General features: G+C 41.0%; 1 protein-coding gene across 1 annotated transcript in view; it reads right to left on the bottom strand.

Annotated features, from left to right (window-relative positions):
• Nucleotides 1-12,670, bottom strand: part of Thrb (thyroid hormone receptor beta) — a 239,456-nt gene extending 226,786 nt beyond the window's left edge. Inside the window, exon 1 of the mRNA XM_027389385.2 lies at nt 12,600-12,670. The gene's annotated coding sequence lies outside the window, so the exon portion shown is untranslated. The remainder of the gene's footprint in view (nt 1-12,599) is intronic.
• Nucleotides 12,671-14,714: the final 2,044 nt, after the last annotated feature.

Raw genomic sequence — 14,714 nt, 5'->3', positions numbered from 1 at the left:
TTTGTCTACAGTATAGTTTTTTTTTTTTTTTTTGCTTGTCTCTCACTAAATAATTTGAAATAAACTGAAAACTCCATCACAAATTGGACAGAAATGTGTTTGCTCTGGAAAAAACATGGGGTTTTAATGAGTGACTACAATCTAGGACTGTGCTTTGGGTTTTTTGTTTGTTTGTTTTGTTTTTTAATATATAACGGAAAGACAAACTTTCAATGTGTCAGCATTATTTCCAAACCCTAGGCAAAGACATTTGCTTGGGGGTAATGTTAGGCTGTTGAGCATACCCATTGTAGAAGAGAGAAAGAAACCTAATGGGAGGGAGGTGGAGATGAAGGCTGTGCTCTGTCTGGATTTCCTCTCTCAAAGAAAAGATTACAGTGTTAACTTAGGCTTAAAAACAAAGAAAACCGAACTTCAGGTTAAGTAAAGAGCTTGGATGGGAAAGAAGGTTACAAATCCCCTGTGACTGCTGACTTTTCCTCCCATTCTCCTCCTGGCATGGTGACTCCATGCCAGGTAGATCTAAGCCACTGCATGGAGGCTTTACTGACTCAGTGGCTCTTGAGGGATGGAAACAAAACACTTAGTATCTGGGTGTGAAGTATCTGCCTGTAAAACTACACTGATATAAGGAAGTCCACAAATGAATCATTAATAGAGAATGGAGATGCTCTTTTGGGTGTAGAATTCCAATTAGTAAGTACCAAAGAGGTGTCGGCATAAGACAGCAGTGGGCGTTAACTGTGGTGGGTGAGAATTTGAGGAGCAAAAGGCTACTTGTATTATCTTAGGACATTTCCTCCCTGACAACATATATTAGTTACCAACAGCATTTATACAGGAAGCCTGTAATTAACAGAGAGCAGTGACTGAGGCTAACATCAACAGCATGGTCAGCTCCCCATATGAAGCATTGAGGACAAGCTCTTGCTTGTACTGTTCCTCCCAAAGGCACATCTCCTAAATTCAACTTCAAAGAAACATAAAAACTCCAAACCAGAGGCCTTCTCAAAGATGACTGGTCTGTGCTCCCCCAAAATATCAAGGTCACAAAGAACTATTTCTGAATGAAAGGGGTTAACGAGATGTAATAGCTAAACTAAGTGCAACATGATGTCACTTGTGCTTGGAGAATAAATTTCCATCAAGGACATTGCCATAGTTTTTGTCAACTTGACACAAATCTAGAGTCACCTGGCATGAGGGAACCTCAACTGAAGAATTGCCTCCATCAGATTTGAATGAAAAAAGGAAACAAAAAGGAAGGACATGACTTCTATGGTATGATGGAGAAGAAAGTTTATTGAAAATAAAAGGGAGAGCATAGCCAGAAGCAGGGACTTCTGGGAGAGTGGAGTGGACATGATCAGACTGAAATGGGCCATGTGAAGTGAGTGGGGAGGGGAAGGGAAGAGAGAGCCAGACCAAGAGGCCAGGAGGGTGAAGAACAGACGAAATCAACCAGGTAACCAGAATGGCTTGGGGAAGGGGTCCCCAGCCTCTTGGCTGGAGAAGTTTATAGTACTGGGTGGGTATGCTGGCCATACCCTGTAACAGGGAGGAACTGAAGGAAACAGGCAAAACCTGGAGGCCAGAACTGCTCAGGTCTAGGTTTGAGACCTAACAAGATTGGCTAATTGATGTAGGAAGTCCTAGCCCACTATGGGGAATGTCTTCTCTAAGTGGGTTGCCCTGGCTCGTATAATAAAGGTAGCTGAACATGAGCCTGAAAACAAGCCAGCAAGGAACACTACACCATAGTTTCTGCTTCAAGGCTTCCATAGGTGATGGACTGTGGAGGTAAAAGAAAATAGACCCTATGGTCTATTTTGGTACTGGTGTTTATCACAGCAACAGAAAAGTCAGCTAGAAAAAACGTGTTAGGCCAACAAATGAGATCTGCATACAAAGGTCAACTACGTAATCTACATATCAATGTGGAATTTCCCTGGGCTAATGATTTGCTGTGTTTATATAAGAGTGTGTCCTTGTTCTCAGGAAATGCACACTTAACACATGCATGTGAGTGACAGAGAAGGCTAGTGTATCAAATACATGCTTTCTTCTCCCTAGCCATGTCAAGGAGAGAGATTTGTGGGGATGTCAGACCAGCTGGGCAGCATGGATCTCAACACCACCTAGAGGGTAGACACGCACAAGGTGTGCCTGTCGGGACAGCTTGAGAATGGAAAGAGGTTCCTATAATGTCAGCACTTTTAAAACACACAAGATTCTCATCTACATATCACCCACATCAGGTATGTGTGAGACTTGAGGTGTTTTATCCTCTGCAGCTATGAACTTGTGAAAGTAGATATTATACACTCCCCAAATCCATAATGAGGCAGACACAGGGCAGACAGCACATCCCAATACAGGAAGAATGGAGGGGTCAAACAGCGAAGGAGGCCCAAACTGAGCAGGGAATCTGCTAGGGCTGTGGAAGCAAGGTCTTGCAGAGTCACTCTAGCCCCTTGTGGTGCCCTGGTGATCTCAGCATTGCTTTCAGGAGCCCTTCCTTTTTCTTGAGGAGCAGCACAGGCAGGGAGCAGGAAAAGCTCTGTGGTATCTGTGGGCTCCACAGCCATGGAACCCTGCATCCTTTCCTTGTCCAGCCCTGTTTCTCCTGCTCTGTAGCTCAAGCTGGTCTACTTTTGTCTCTATTCCTGACTGTGCTGAGACCACATTAAGATCACACAGTAGGTCCATATTTCTATCACATACTTAAAAACTTTTCCAGTCCGGATTCATCACCCAGTTCCAAAGCCTCTTCTACACTGTTAGCCACTTGTTAATTATTTTTCAATAACGTATAATAACTATACATAATAATGGTTACATTGTGATATTTTCATAATGCACATAATGTATTTGGATTACACTCACCCCCCTACCTCTCTTGTCCCCTCTCACTGCTGCTAATCCTCCTCTTCCCAACTACTCCTTCTTGTCTCTGTGTGTCATCTAATGAGCTATATTAGTGTCATTTATAGAGGAATGGGCTCAGCACCAGTGGCTGCACTCCTGAAGAAAATGTCTCCCTCCCCATATCAAATGCTAACTGGATATAAATCCACATGATTTATGGGCATGAGACCCCATAAACCTCCACTTCTGTGAAATGGTGTTAACTGGCCCAATATTGTGTAGATGGTGTACAGGCAGTTATGTGAGTTCAAGAGAATGAAAGCCTCACCATATGCAGAAGACATATTCCATGTCTCTACCTCTATTTTCAGTCATTTATGACAGCAATACCCATTTCTCGGTACAAATAAGTCATTGGAAGGGCCAACCCAATCACGGGGTGTGAGCTGAGCATTCGGACTAGAAGCACGGGGCATAGGAAGGCCACCTGATCCCTGCTCTCGGGCCAATGTCAGGTGTCTTAAATTAAGGATGGTCTGTGTGACCACCAGTCCTGAAAACCTCCCTCTTGGGAGACAGCATATCAGCAGGTAGAGGCATCAAACAGATTGCCAACACTGGAAGGTTTACATATTTATCAGAGTGACTAATGGCACAAAATGTAACTGACACACAAACAAGGTCTTATTTATTTTAAAGTTCCCTGGTCAAAAGATTGAAATCAAAGAGAACTGAAATGTAGAACTAACCCAATTTCACTGGTTCTGTTTCTTCTAGACACTTTTTAATTTTTCCTTCTTCAAAAAGAACCCTCATATTTTGGCTCCAGAGTCTCAGGAAAGGCGTATTTAGAAATAATCTCTTTGGAACTGTGCTCTTCATGATAGAGGAAAGCCAGGTACCCAGGGCTCTTATTGCTTTCCCAGTCTCCTATCTGTACCAGGATTGACATCTGGGTCTCTTTGGAAAGACATTATTCAAACAGAAACAACAAAGTATGTACTTATGATCTAAACAACCTCAGTGTCCCCTGAGCGACAGCTTCCACTCTCCTGATCCTTCCAGAAATGGTGCTGCCATACGCATCAGGGAATCCTTTTTCACAGAAGAGAATTCGTTCATATTGTAACTTTATCTTGCTGTTTTGCTTGCCCCAGGAGCTCATTCTGCTTTCATGACATATATTCCATTACCTTTTCTTCCTCTCCTCTCATTCATCTTTTCTGCTTTTACATCACACACACACACACACACACACACACACACACACAGAGAGAGAGAGAGAGAGAGAGAGAGAGAGAGAGAGAGAGAGAGAGTGTTTGGGGAAAGGTTAAATCTAGATTCTGCATATATATATATATATATATATATATATATATATATATATACACATATCAGAGAGAGAGAGACAGAGAGAGAGACAGACAGAGAGAGAGAGAGAGAGAGAGAGAGAGAGAGATTGAGAACACTGTTTATTTTTCCGAGTCTGCCTATTTTGTTTATTGGGATGATGTACAGTTTCACCCATTTCTGCAACATATACCTGTAATTTATTTGTCTTTACAGATCAATAAAATTTCATTGTGTGTATATATACACATTTTCTTATTTATCACTTAATGTGTGTCTGGACTGGCTCCATATGTTAGCTATAATAGTGAACAGTGCCATGATAAATACAGCAAGTGTTTCTGGTGTGCCGATAGGGACCCTTTGGGTAAATGCTTCTTTGGGTAAATGCTCAGGACTGGCACAGCTACCACACAGTAGTTCTACTTTTCAGTTTATTTTTTCTATACTGTTGCCACACCAATTTACACTCCCACATTCTGGCCAATGTGTTGTCACTGGTTTTCTTGATGATATCCACTCTGACTTTGGTAAGATAAAAAATTTCAAAGTAGTGTTAATTTGTGTTTCCATGGTGGCTAATGGTGTTGAACATTTGTAATAATTCTTATTGGCCATTATTATCTTTTTTGTTGAAAACCATTTATTTAATTAATTAGCTCAATTGTTGATTGGATCATTTGTGGGGATAGTCTTGCTTTTTGAAGTTCTTTGGAAATTCAGGTTGTCAATCCTCACCTGATGTACAGCTGTGGGGTCTCTTGGTTCTGCGGACTGCTTCCATTCTCCAATGTGGGCCTCTTCTACACTCCCTCCATTCCTTTCTTTTTCTGAAGAGTTCCACACTAGTGACCACACCCACCATCCTTCACTGCCCCTGCCTTTTATAGCTTCCTTTGTAGGACTGACCATCACCAGAAATGGGATGTACTTGATTTTTCCTTTCTATCTTTAAGGATGTAAGCTCCACGTGGAACAAGGGCTTTGCTTTACTGCAACCTTTGACTTGAGCATAGTGATGGGCTCCAGGGAGGGGCTCAGGAAATACTCTGTGAATGGATGAGAGAAGAGTCTATACATTTTACCCTTGAATTGTCTTTTTACTTATTGATTTATAGGAACTCTTTACATAGCAATTAAATGCATATTTGATGGTGATTTGTTGATTTGTAGAAGTTCTTTCCATAGCGATTAAATGCATCTTTGATGGTTCTTTGGCCAATACATCTTCCTGCACAGCGTTGGATTGTTGATGGTATTTTTTATAGCTTTTGTTATAGAAAAATGTTCTTGTTGTAGTTTATCTGCCCTTTGTAGCTTTTGAGGTTTTGTTTGTTTGTTTGTTTTGTTTTGTTTTTCCAGGCAGGGTTTCTCTGTGGCTTTGGAGACTGTCCTGGAACTAGCTCTTGTAGACCAGGCTGGTCTCGAACTCACAGAGATCCACCTGCCTCTGCCTCCCAGTGCTTGGACTAAAGGTGTGTGATGAGTTTTATATCTTACTCAGAAAAGCCTTATTCATTCCAGTGTCTAGCCAAAATGGTTGTTTTCATGTTGGAACCTTTGATTCACTTGGAATTTATTTTGGCCTAAGTGACAGCCATGTATTCTGCTTTGCTGTTTTTCCTGAAACTGCTAGTCAGTTGACCTAACATTACTTGAAGAATATTCTATCTTTTTTCATTATCCCCAAAGTCATCTTGTTCCAATTTTTTAAAAACATTTATAGAAATGTCAGGTTCTGTCTCTTCTACTGCTGTTAATTTACTTGAATTCTTTTTGTTTCAGAATGTATTTTGTCCCCTTTCTATCAACATTTCCCTCTTAATTCACATAGGATAATTTTCTACAGGAATAGCAGAAGCCTCCAGGCCATTTGGTTATCTTCTTTGTTTTATTGAGGTCAGTTTACAGTGTAGATTAATGAAGGAGGAACGTTATACAGGAGGATCCAGATATCTTGACCTCTGAGTATCCTTTGAATGTTCTCCTGACTTCCATGACAGACAATTCAAATTTATTGTTCCTTGTTGTGGAATATTTAACTATGTAAAGATGTGTTACATTTGTTTATGCTGTATTGTTTAATTATGAAAAGATGTGTTGCTATTTCATCTTGCCTGCCTAAGGCACCTGATTAGTTTAATAAAAAAGCTGAATGGCCAATAGCTAGGTAGGTGAGGGATAGGCAGGGCTGGTAGGCAGAGAGAATAAATAGGTAGAGAAGAGTAGAAGGAGAGAATGAAAGAGAAAGAGGGACACCTAGGACCAGAAGCCAGGTAGCTACCAGCCAGCCAGCCATAGAGACAGCAGGGAAGTAAGATATACATAAAGAAGGTAAAAATCCCTGAGGCAAAAGGGAGATAAGGAGAAACAGGTAACTTAAGTTAAAGGAGGAACTTTACACCAGAGGAAATGGAAGTTTTGACTCCCTGAAACAAGCCTAAGCTAGGCTGAGCATTCACAACTAGTAAGTGTCCTTGTCATGTTTTGGGAGCTGGTTGGTGGCCCAAAAGAAAAATCCTGGTATAGTTCCTTGACTGATAGGATGAGGACAACTCAGATTTTAAATTGAGCTGTCGGTTGTAGTTATGGACTACTGTAGAGCAAATCCCCTGACACTGAGTGGCTCAGAGCACAAGTCACTTGCTACACCTCATGACTGCATGTTAGGGCAGAGGTGGGAGTGTGTCTGCTTTGCTGTGCTCACCCAGGGCTCAGGGTGGGTGGGAAGCTGGGTGGGAAGCTCAAGATGACTCCATTCACTTGCAGAACAGGTGGCAGGGGTACAGGAAAGCTAAGTTCAGCCAGGACTGGCTCACAGAATGTCTACACTTCAGGGTCTTTGAGATTTAGATGGTAGCTAGGTTTCTAAAAGGGAGGATTCCAGAGCATGGAGGATGTTCAGAACCTTAAGTGGTGGGCTAACAAGTCACTGGTATCTCCTCTGCTCTGTGTCTATGAAGGTGCAAATATGTCCAACTAAAGTGGACAAGTCACAGAACTCCACTTTTTTTTTTCTTTTTATGGAAACTTGAAAAAGAAAAGCAGTATGTTCTAATAGAAACAACTAAGATGTTTTGTTCAATACTAGTCAGCTCTTACTGATTTAATGACTGAAGGCTCTCCCACAATTTCCTTTCTACTTCTGACAATTTCTGTTACTGAAAACTGGCAAAAAAAATGTAACTGAAAGATATCTAAATTTTAAAGACAACTTTTCCAGTCCGGTTTCATTTCTTGCTGAAGCAAAATGGTCAGCCTTTGCTATGACCTTGGTGTCCCCATTCCTTCTTCCTGCTTTCTTCCTCAGGGCCCCTTCACACCTTGCTGGTGTCTCTAGAGGGTTCGGTAGCAAAGAAAGTAAAGCCAAAGCTTGGCTTTAGAGTTTGTGAATTAGCAGCAATTTTGCATAGGAGTAGAAATGAAATTAAAACTTAGAACTGAAGCACACGTTAAAGGGTTAACAATGAAACAACTACACATTGAGAAGAATGCTGGAGTTGGTGTTTCTTGTGCTGATCTAGGAGTGGTTTTCAAGACCGTCTTAGGACATGCTCCCACCCTCTCCTGCATGCTACCCTTGATGGAGTCAGTCAGTCAGTCTATCTTTTCATCTATCATCTCTCTCATGTATGGTGTACATGCATGTGTGTTTACATATCTACATATATGTACATCTCTATAAAGGCTTGATGCTCATGTGAGATGTCTTTCCCATCTCTTTCCACTTCATTTATTGACGAAGGGATGAATCTATAGCTTGCCTAGCTAGCTATTGTGGCTAACCAGCTATACAGCAACTAACATTATACAGACTAAGCAGATTTTACTTAGGAATATATACATATGCACATATGTGCTTAGCAACAATTAATGAAAAAAGAAGTCAGGAATTTGAAAGAGAGCAAGGAGGGGCATTTGGGAGGGCTTGGGGGGAAGAAAGGGAAGGATCGGGAGAAATGATGTAATTATATAATAATCTCAAAAAATAAAAGAAATAATTGTTTTAAAAAATTAAGAGAACCCACTGTGTCACAACCCTAGCTCGTTGGCTTGTGTGCAGCTTAGGTCTGGTTAGGTTTGGTTGATGGTTTATTGTCATTTCAGTACCTAACCTTGAATACACTTTATGTCAACTCTCCTTCCAGGGGTGTTTCTTGTACAAAATATGCACTCAGCAAACTGTCACTAATGCTGCTAGACATGCTGATTTCTGAAAATGTGCCTCATGTGATTTTGTTGTACAGCCAAGGCTAAAAGCCACTGGGTTGGCTCCTGTAGTTCCACTGGAGAAATTTGGGTAGAGGAGCGACAAATGTTCTGAATTTTTTTCTTTTTGTAAAGGAAATATCTCAACCTCCAGATTTTTGAAATTAATGTTGACAACTCCATTAAAGCAACAATAACAGCAAAGCAGTATGTGAGCAGAACAAATCATACATCTCCACAGGCATGTCAAGTGTGTCAGAAAGGGCTATGCAGCTTAAGGGTTCTGTGGCCCCAACATTGTGACTCTCATACATGTACCTAATACTGCAGTCTGAAAGCCTGGCCTTAGTAAAGAAGCATAGTACCCTTCTTGGCCAGGTCTACGACACCCAGTCCTGATGAGGGAGTCTTGGCAGATCACCACCTAAGCCTCATATGTGTGCCAAAGAACCAGGCAATATGTAACCCAAGGAAGGGGAGGGAGATGCTTTGCAGCTCTGGAAAGGGTGGTACCCTGTGAGAGCAAGCCACTACTGTGGATTCTATGAGTATACGTGTACCACTCTGTGAAGTCTGAAGGGGACACGGGAAGATGTGAAAAGAACTAAAGAAGCAGAGAGATCAGATGAGAAGAAGGATTTCCACCTGATTTTGCAGCAATGATGGCTCCTGGCATGAGTGCTTGCTTCCCTCAGTGGACAGGCAGGAGGACCCATTTATAAAGCAGTGGTGTAAGAAGGCAGGAGGGCTAGGCAACGCACAGAGCAATACTTTGACTGAAGTACTTGAATTATGACTTCTGCAATTGTCATGGTGATTAAGGAGACAGGGGCAGGGAAAACATTGAAAATAGAAGGAGGAGGAGGAGGTGGAGGAGGAGGAAGAGGAGGAGGAGGAGGAGAGGAGGAGGAGAGGAGGAGGAGGAGGAAGCATTATCTACCACCAATTGTGGCAGTAGTTAAAAATTACCAAGTGCCTTTGACAGCCACTGATTGCACTCAATATAAACATCTCATCTATTCTCAGTACAGAGGCCCCATCAGTGTCTTAAATATGAGGTCAGATTCTGCTTTCTCCTTCTCCAAGCTGTTTGGGGAGGCAGACAGTTTTGTTTAACCCCAGAGACAGTGGCACTTGATAACTATCTTTATAATGACCCAGCACATGTAACCTGCATGAGTACCACAATTGCCACCCTGCTTTAGTAAATGCTGACTATAGTATGAAGCGAAGGTCACAGATGAGCAAGTCAAGAGTGATAGGAATGAAGGCATTCAGATGCTTCCTGGCTACATGAACACTTGTGAGCCTTTCTTAGAATATAGAAAAGGCAATGGTTAGAATCTGGAAGTGGATTGATGGTGGGTACAGCTGTCATGGGGGCAGTAACTAGGAGCTGGTGGGAAAATTCAAGCTTCACTTCTTTGAGCTAGGGTAATTCTTAATTTTAAGGTCAATGAATACCACATCATTGGTTGTGGAGAGGGATCTTTGAAATGTTACAGGGATGAAAAATAAATCATAGTTTAGTGAACCATGGTTCCTTGAGGGTAAATATCACAGGCACCAACTTAGATCTTTAGTTGCTTAAGAATTTCATCCAGTGAGGGCCAGCTGCAGGGGTTTCAGAATTCAAAGACACTGTTGGAAATTACTACAGTAATCATGTCCCCAGGACACTTAAAGGCCTCTACAGAGAGCTCATTAACTCAGTTCTTAATGTTTCCAACACTCTCTCATCCAAGAATAAATCAGGTATAATTCAATTCATGCCAAATACAGGGTACCAGAGTGAACTTACTGTGCCTAAAGCCTTAGGGGCACTTGGTAAATATTAAGCAATCTGCTCAAGCCTTCAGTGGGTCAAAGTGCTTGGTCCATAAGGTATTCATTTGTACAATGTTCTGAAAAACCAAACTGTGAAGTTCAAGGAAAAGAAGAATAAAATATTTTCTTTGAACAATTTATTTTCAAAGATCTTTTGAAAATAGTCTGAAAAAAGATAGACAAATAGGAAACATCTTCTGGCAGCTATACGAGGGACACATTTCTTAAGTCCTTCATATAATTTAAAGACAAGAAATGAAATAGTGGCTTGATATTTTAAGCTTATTAATGTCAAGTAATACATTTTATAATTTCAGAAATATCATGTATGTTAATTTTAGTAGTTGCATAATCTAACCTTGTATGTTAAGAACAAAGAGATAAGAAAACTTGGCAGCATCCTGTCTTGAAATGAGTGCAAATGTCTTTAAATAATTTTTAGTTATTTCCATTTCTTATGTAAGTCTGACTTACATACTTATAGGAGAAGCAGCAGAGCCTGGGAAATAATCAAGCTTCAGTCTGCATGTCCATAATGCCTTGAATTACAAACACTGAAATCTGACCTCAGTCTTTTTATTACTCTCTGGGTATCACACAACAAAATGCTCTAGATAATCAACTTATAAAGAGAAAACGTTCACTTGATTCATAGTTTCAGAGGTTCCAGTGAATCATTAATTTACCCCTTTGATTTGGGGCCTGTGCCCAGGGGCACACCACTGGTTCCCCCAATTCTCATGGTCATAGAATAAAAGAGAAAGAGGATGGAACTAGGATCTCACAATCTCCAGGAATGATCTAAAAACTTCCCATTAGGTCCCACCTGCAAAACCTTCCACCATCCCTCAATTGTGCCACTCTGGGGACCAGGGTTTTAATACCTGGGCCTTTGGGAGCATTTCAGAAGCAAATTGCAGCAGGCCTTAATGAACCAAAACAAATCTTGGATTCCATTATAAATACCTGGCTTCTTAATGCAAATGCTTATTTAATTACTGATGAAAATAATGTGTTGGCAAAGCAGTATTAGAAAAGCATATGGTAATAGAAAAATAAGCCAGAAGGAACACGAGTAATTTGGCAGTGGTACAAAGGTTCTGTTCTCTGTGTGCAGACACGTCAGCCTATGATGGAGGTCAGTTATGACGGACAGTGCCCATCCTCTATTGGGCCGTGTATTATTTGTGTGACACCTTGATGCTGCCAACCTAAAAGATGGGAGACAGCAGGCTGGGAAAGGAGGAAAACACATTTCCCAGATCTCCACGGTGTGTCAGGCACTTCTCATATTAGTAGTAGCAGCTGTGTGCTGGGAGGGGTCTGCACATTAATAAGAACTCCCCACCTACAATTTCTGACCTTGGCACTCTTCCCATGAGTCAATATTGGCATCTTTAATTCACAGGGGAGAAAATGGACTTTGAAAGGTAAAACAATCTGTTTTATACCACTGAGTAGTAAGTGAATCAGAATTCAAACCCAGGACTGAGTACAGAGTCCCAAATCTTCCTACCTTGTTATTTGTCTGAAAACAAGACAGGGCAACTTAGGTGAGTATGCTGCTCTCTAGGGGAAGGAAGGGTGCTGACATGGTTCATACCCAAGAGGACAAATATGACAGCAAAGGTGAGAAAGCAGCTGCTACATGCCTCACCATCCAGACAAACAGCTGAGAAAAGTATGTCTTGAAAATGCTTTTATGTGGTACTTATTTATATTCGATACAAATGAACACTTACATTTACTTCTTACACGTAAGCATTTCAGTGAATAAATAAGCTTCTTAAAAATTTGGCTTTGCCTTCAAGAATTAACAAGTAAACAGAAAACACTATCACTGAGATGGAACTCAAAATATAGGAAGGTCTATATATAAACAGGTAGACTTCTCTATCAGAGTGTTAATTCAAAAATATTATTTGTGTCTATGTATTTCCAGATATGCTCAGAATATGCCAGAAAAGCAAACTTCATTGCCTGCATGTCAGAAGTAAACTGCTTCATTTAAAAACATATTCTTTTTTTTCCATAGCATTTACTAGAAATGTCATTTTGGTGCATATTAATTGTACAAAATACTGGGTGTCAGCGCTGTGACCTTTTCTTGCATGCAGATAATGTACTTTGATCATATCCTCCCCCGTTATACTCTTTTACCTCCCACCTTATACCCAGCCCTACTTCCCCTGGTAGCAACACTTCTGCAGGCTTTCATCCCACCCCTGTGTTCCCCTGGTACTACCACTTCTGAAGGCTTTCATGCCATTTTGGAACATATTTCTAAGCCCTCTGTTTACAAGCAGAATCACTGGCTATTTTTAGATGAGAGTGCAGTTCCCTACCGTCTTCGGGAGCAGTTACTTGAAAGGGTGCACTAGTCCAGCCCAGAGCCTCTGCTTGAAGTTCAATCCCTACTAACTTGGAAGAGCTCAGGAGTGGGCAGGACCAGGCAGAGGGCAGTTCGGACACGCCCTCTGCCCGTGTTTGCAAGCTCCAAAGCTGTAGAAAGGAAATGATTAATGCCACAGAGTCTGCAGCCAATTCGGTGTCACCAGACTCCACAAAAACAAACAAACTAGAGCTTTCTGACCGACTAGAACTGCTTCACTGACCTTAATATCATGGCTGCTTTGGGACCCACATGGCTCAGTCTGGAAACTTGGGCTGTAGATAAGATTCTTGGTAAAGAGCAAATCTATTAACAGCTCACCACTATAACTGCAGTTACTTTGGGAAGCACAAATACAACAGATGTAAACAAGACAGTCATCACCACGAGGACAGCATCGGTTAGAAAAGTCAACCTGCTCATTGTCAAAACTTTGATGTTATTAAAAGTTCAAACTCAAATGTTGACAGGTCACATGGTATCAGCTTATGGAAGTCTCATTGAATAGAATACTTTATATTTCTTCAGACTTCTATTTCTAAAAACACATGAGAAATACTAACTCATTTAGAATTTATTTTTCTCCTCATTGTTTTATTGCACTTTCAAAGTAGTGCAAAAGAAATACCAAATGGTTTTTGTTACAGGTGAAACCTTATAAGCAAGACAAGAAAATTCTAAGGCAGGTAGTTTTTCATCAATCAAATTTATTGGCTGAACTCCCATGCAGTGCATTTAGAAGGTCATAATTACTTGTTTACTTGCGTTTTTCCAATGTTGGTCAGGTGGACTAGATATGTGTTTGCATGTACTCTTGCCCTCTCAAACAAACACAAACAAAAGCAAGTATAAACATACTTAAAATACTCTGGAATGAAATATTTGAAATGGGAACTTGACTAAGAAACCTAGATCACATAATTAGCATAGCCACAGAGTGTCAACTCTAATACACTCCCCAAAGATCACATTACCAATGTCATTTTTGAGTCTGTATACATTACATCAGCTGTACTGGCTTACTGGCCACATCTGACTCAAGAGTTGACTTAGTCCCTGTGATAAAGCATTTGATAAAGCATTTTCCACTTGTTCGGTTTGTGGCTGTCATTGTACCTCTGGGAAGGTGTGGGCAGAAACATAGGTTCTAGAAGAGAGCAAGTGAGTCAGGACACATTTGCTCCATGTTTGGGGAAGCTATGGCTGGGGAATAGCAATTAATTAGCCTATAAGACCCAAGCCCTTCTGCTTGCTCTCTGCATCTATTTCTTTGCCCACCAACATTTGAGTCTCTACGTCCCAGGAAAGTGGGCTCTCTGAACACTTCAAGGGTCCCATGAACATTGTGCCTCCACTCATGTGGACTTCTATTTTCATATGCACTTTCTGTTGCGACTATATCATTCACAGCTGCCTCATTCCAATAATGCCAATAATGACACTAGTACACTCATTATTTCTTCCACATGTGCCAGATGTGTGGAAGGGGCAGAAGAGGAGCTGAGGGTCTAATGTCGATTCAGATGGCAGTGTCCTTACTTTCAAAAGGCCTTTGTTCATTGGGAGATGGGCACGTAAAAATCCCAAAAAAGTAAAGAAGTAAAGACCAAAGTCAATGAAGAAGACCCAACCACATATTAGACTTTCTCAGAGGGACTATAAAAGCTAGGAAGTGGTTAAAAATTGTCAATTTAGAGAAAAGAATGAAAAAAACACCTTCAAGTACTAAATGCATATTTCACTTAGGTTGATTCCTGTAGCCAGAGAGGATGCTCTGTGGTCACTTATGCAGTAACAATTCCATGGGAACTTTCTTCAAAGGGTACAAACTAACATCAGGCTTGCAGTTTCAGTTGCTGTGTAGTCTGGGAGGCTAACCCTTGGCTCTGTTGTCAAGTCCTAGAGCTGAGAGACAGTGGCCAAGTTGCTTATTGTGTTTTCTCATTCAGAACAAGAGTACAGTGCCTGTTACACTCTATGACTAGGAGGACTAGCTACTCTAACACAAGTACTCAGCAATAAGTCTTAAATGAACTACTGCAGGGCTCTCAATAAATCTGTAACAGTG

This window comes from Cricetulus griseus (genome assembly GCF_003668045.3).
Source record: "Cricetulus griseus strain 17A/GY chromosome 1 unlocalized genomic scaffold, alternate assembly CriGri-PICRH-1.0 chr1_1, whole genome shotgun sequence".
NCBI classification, from domain to species: Eukaryota; Metazoa; Chordata; class Mammalia; order Rodentia; family Cricetidae; genus Cricetulus; species Cricetulus griseus.
Note: the sequence above shows the minus strand (reverse complement) of the source record. Positions and strands in the feature narration are given on the sequence as shown.